General features: G+C 53.0%; 1 pseudogene across 1 annotated transcript; it reads right to left on the bottom strand.

Annotated features, from left to right (window-relative positions):
• Positions 1–3054: 3054 nt before the first annotated feature.
• On the bottom strand, positions 3055–3762 carry LOC309566908 (integrase/recombinase xerD homolog; annotated as a pseudogene). The gene has a single exon. The product of its transcript is annotated as an integrase/recombinase xerD homolog (transcript).
• Between the last annotated feature and the right edge of the window lie 1588 nt (positions 3763–5350).

Below are 5350 nucleotides of genomic sequence, written 5' to 3'. Positions count from 1 at the left end.
GCAGGATCGTATGATCTCTGCAGCTAGATCAGGGAGAATGACAGGCGGCTTTGTTTACATGTCCCTGGAATAAACACGGCTCCACAGCACCTGAAGAAAGAGCGCGCAGGGCCGTACGTGACCCGGCGTATGCTCAGAAACGCGTCGTGCACACCGTGCATATTCCACAAACCATACATTCCCTGGTGACGGGGCCGCGTTCCAGCTTCCACCGCACATCGCAGCCGCTGCCTTAGACGCTGACCGCCGACTGCTGGAGGAGGTAGCCAGCTTCCTTTTCTCCTCTGATCAGCGATCAAGCTTCTGAACTGCTGCACACGAGTGGATGGCACCTCCCAGAGGAATTCCTGATGTCCAGGACTTGACACAGCTCGATGACTTTGGTTTCTAGTTACATAGTTACATAGTTAGTGAGGTTGAAAAAAGACATCAGTCCATCCAGTTCAACCTATGATGTGTGTGTGTTTGCTTTTAACCATACATTGTATACCCCTGTATGTTGTGGTCTCCAAGGTGCCCATCTAATAGTTTTTTGAAACTATCAATGCTCCCAGCTGATACAACTGCTTGTGGAAGAGAATTCCACATCCTTACCGCTCTTACAGTGAAGAACCCCTTACTCATTTTAAGGTTAAACCGCCTTTCCTCTAGTTTTAGTGAGTGGCCACGTGTCTTATTGTATCTCCTCTCTCTCAATAGTTTGTTCCTTATGCTAGGGTTGCCAGTACAGTATTCGTACATTGATATCATATCGCCCCTCAATCGTCTCTTCTCCAGAGAGAATAAGTTCAGTGCTTGTAGTCTTTCCTCATAGCTGATGTCCTCCATTCCCCTAATTATTTTTGTTGCCCTTCTCTGGACTCTCTCCAGTTCCAGCACATCCTTCCTGAGGACCGGTGCCCAGAACTGGACAGCATACTCCAGATGTGGCCGGACCAGAGACTTGTAGAGCGGGAGAATAATCTCTTTATTTCTGGAGTGAATCCCCTTTTTTATACAACCCAGTATTCTGTTGGCTTTGCTTGCAGCGGCTTGGCATTGCATGCCACTGCCAAGCCTGTTGTCTACCAGTACCCCCAAGTCCTTTTCCATCCTAGACTCACCCAGAGGTTCCCCCCCTAGTGAGTAGCTTGCTTTCTGGTTTCTGGCCCCCAAGTGCATGATCTGGGTAGATCAGAGCTCCCGTGCTGGACTACAAAAAACACCCCTAACTCCCCAATACCCACACCCACTTAGACTATATACAAAACACACTACTCGTCTTGGAGTAAAAATGGCCGACATGGCCTTTTATTAAATAACAAATATAAAATTATGAAATAACAATATAACAATAATAATAATAACAATAACCCAGATCTATGTTTGTGGTCCTTGACGGTACCATGTAAAAACCAACTTCTGTGTCTGGGTCACCATTTGGCTTGGTCACTTCCCCAGCCGCTAAGCACCGCCTCGGGGACTAACACAGCCGACCCAGACACCCCACCTGTACAATTTAGAGGACGCCATACCTCGGATGGGTCCCCACCATTTTTCCCAAAAACCAGTTTGCTGAACCCCTGTCAAGGACCCCAAACCGCCAACTTCAGCAGCAAAAATATAACACACCCCAAAAAGCAACAACCCCACTGACAAACCAAAAAAGGGGCGGGAGGGAGGGACTTTTCTTCCACGCTTTCTCCTTCAGGATTGACCTGACCCCTCCTACCCTGGACCTATATTTCAACCTCTCCACCCCCTGCCTGGACAACTGACCAATAAGGTAAGTGCCCCCCTGTTAGCCCACCTACTTTTGTCCCCCACTTGACCTTTACTGCACGCTTCCCTTTCTCACCCATTCATGTATGCCCTATGCTTAGTCCTTTCTCTCCTGTCGCCGGGCATGTCTTGATCTGGGTAGATCAGAGCTCCCGTGCTGGACTACAAAAAACACCCCTAACTCCCCAATACCCACACCCACTTAGACTATATACAAAACACACTACTCGTCTTGGAGTAAAAATGGCCGACATGGCCTTTTATTAAATAACAAATAGAAAATTATGAAATAACAATATAACAATAATAATAATAACAATAACCCAGATCTATGTTTGTGGTCCTTGACAGTACCATGTAAAAACCAACTTCTGTGTCTGGGTCACCATTTGGCTTGGTCACTTCCCCAGCCGCTAAGCACCGCCTCGGGGACTAACACAGCCGACCCAGACACCCCACCTGTACAATTTAGAGGACGCCATACCTCGGATGGGTCCCCACCATTTTTCCCAAAAACCAGTTTGCTGAACCCCTGTCAAGGACCCCAAACCGCCAGAGTGCCACAAGTGTGACCCCTTACACTTGTGCCCCCCTCCACACCCTCAAGGCCCGGTGGATCCCGTCCTCCAAACCCAAAAACCACAGGTCAGTGCCAATAGCATTGAGATGGACCCCATCCCCACGAAGGAACTGCCACGTATCGCTCTCCAGCTCCAAATGCCGCACCACCAGGCCACCATTCCTGCTGACGAATCTCCCCACCTCCTTGTTCACTTTAATCCGGGCCTTATTAAGTTTGTCGACTAAACGAGCCGACCGCCACGAAGTGCGGGCCACAATGTCGGACCACACCACCAGCATATCAGGGAAGGAAGTGCGAAGCCTCAAAAAGTCGAACATTACATCCCGAATGAGCTCACGCATAGAGCGGAGACCCAAATCATTCCCGCCCACATGCAAAACAAGGATATCCGGGGCCCTGTCCAACCTGGCAAAGCGGGAGACTTCCGGCACGACCCTGCTCCACAGCATGCCAGGCACACCTATCCACCTAACCCTGCCATCCTCCCGGGGAACTCCCAACTGTCTACCATTAGGCCTGACCTCCACCCGCCTGGCCCCCCAGAAGACATACGAATGGCCGAGGATCCAAATCAGACACTGCCGGACACCTGCAAAAGAAACAAAGACAGTGCACCCTACACCCAAAGCACACACACCACACAACCAAACAAACACGAAAAATACGCAGAAAACATACACAAACAGGCCCATATAACCCCTCTGCAGAGGCTACTGCACCAGGTGGGGCCTGACGTAGGACCGGAACCTATGTGACTCCCACCGCCCAATGCGCCTAACCACGTCCTCTCCCAAACCCCAACGGGCCGCCTCCGTGGCCGCCCCGATGCGAAAAGAATGGGACGCATAAGCCGCCGGGTCGAAGCCCCCGGCCAGCAAACACTTCCTAAACACCGCCACAAATTGAAACCTGGACAGGCAAGAACCGTCCAAGTGAACCAACAAGGCACCACCAACCGCAGGCCGAACCTGAAGATAACGCTCCAGAGCCCCCACCGGGCAAACATCAGCTCCGTTGCCCCGAAACAGCTCCACCCACTTACCTCTGCCCACCTGGTCCGTTTTGGACCTTCGGAGACGAATCCGAACTGAGGACGCCGTGCGCACGATGTCCTCCAGCAGAAGCCCCCCAGCCACCCTTGTCTATGGACTAACCAGTTCACCAATCTGGAAGGCCCCAAAGAAAGCCAACAGGAAGGCTGCCCTGAACAGCAAGCCCTCATAGGATGACGAACAGATAGAGCCCAGTTTTCCCAAAATGACACCCAACACTGAAAAAGACACCGGACGCCGGGAATCGCGGCCCCGGTTTCACTTCCGGTACCCCTTCAATGCCTGCCGCACGTGAAAAGCCTTGGTGAAATCCACCCCCCCTGTCAACTTGAACCAAAAGGCCATGCCTGCCAGTTTTTTATCCATACACACAAAGTAAAGCACCAGAGCGGACACATCCACCCCCAAATCTGTCCCCCCTACCTCCTCCAAAAAGGAACACCATTCCGCCCACGCCCTGACATACGCCTCCCAAGTCGCAGGGGACAGTGACCGCCGAATCAAAATCGCAGCTCCTCCAAGGGGACCGTCCACAAATCCCGCGGACAGGGAATCCCATGCTGCTCCGCTGCCGGCGCCAACACGCGAAACTCGGTCCACTGGAAACGAGACAAAGCATCGGCCACCTTGTTAGAAACCCCCGGAATATGCACAGCATAAATAAAAACATTGAAACGCAGACACAACAGGACCAGATGGCGCAACAGGCTAACTACCGGGGGGGAAGACACCGAGATGTTATTGATCGCCTCCACCACCCCCATGTTGTCGCAATGAAAACGCACCTTCTTGTTGCCAAAGCCCGCCCCCCAAAGAGCCACCGAAACCACAATCGGAAATAACTCCAACAACACCAAGTTACGCAGGAAACCCCGCCGACCTCCAGGATTCCGGCCAAGGTTCCGCGCTCCACTGTCCTTGAAAGAATGCCCCATACCCCGCAGAACCAGCCGCGTCCGTAAATAGAGCTAAGTCCCCGTTGCTAAACGGACCGTCCATCCACAGCGAGCAGCCATTGTAAGACTCCAGAAACATATCCCAAATCCTCAGGTCCGCCCGAAGCCCCCTGGTAAGCCTCACCGAATGCCCAGGGGCCCGGACCCCCGACGTGGCCGCAGCCAAACGGCGACAAAAAATTCGCCCCCTGGGGAATTATCCTGCACGCGAAGTTCAACTTACCTAGTAAGGACTGTAACTCCCGCAGCGTGATCCTGCGACGACCGCTCGCCGTCCTAACCTCCTCCCTCAAACGCACCAACTTGTCCAACGGCAACCTGCATTCCATGGCCAGAGAGTCAATCGTGATGCCCAAGAAAACCAATTCCGTCACAGGGCCCTCCGTCTTGTCCGAAGCCAAAGGAACCCCAAAACGGGCAGCGATGTGTTGCAGCGTCCCCAAGAGGACCGCACAGGTCCTCGAGCCCGAGGGCCCTATGCATAAAAAGTCATCCAAATAATGGATGATGGAGCTAACCCCCGACACATCCCGAACCACCCACTCCAGAAAGGAAGAAAAGGTTTCAAAGAAGGCACACGAAATGGAACAGCCCATCGGCAAGCAGCGATCCACAAAATAAGACCCTTGCCAGCGGCACCCCAACAAGTGCATACTATCGGGGTGAACTGGCAGTAAGCGAAAGGCCGCTTCCACGTCGGCCTTGGCCAACAGGGCCCCCTTACCATATTTTCGAACCCAAGAAATGGCTGCATCAAACGACGTATAGGTAACCGCACACGCCCGCGGGTCAATACCATCGTTGACGGAGCCACCCCGCGGATACGACAGATGGTGAATCAGGCGAAACTTGCCCGGATCCTTCTTGGGGACCACCCCCAACGGCGAAACCACCAGCCCCGGCAACGGAGGTGAAGCAAAAGGCCCACTCATCCTGCCCAACGCCACTTCCTTAGCCAGCTTCTCCGCCACCACCTCCGGGTAAAGCCGGGCAGAACG

The sequence above is a fragment of the Pelophylax lessonae genome, assembly GCF_965119305.1.
Source record: "Pelophylax lessonae genome assembly, chromosome: 11".
Lineage (NCBI taxonomy): Eukaryota > Metazoa > Chordata > Amphibia > Anura > Ranidae > Pelophylax > Pelophylax lessonae.
Note: the sequence above shows the minus strand (reverse complement) of the source record. Positions and strands in the feature narration are given on the sequence as shown.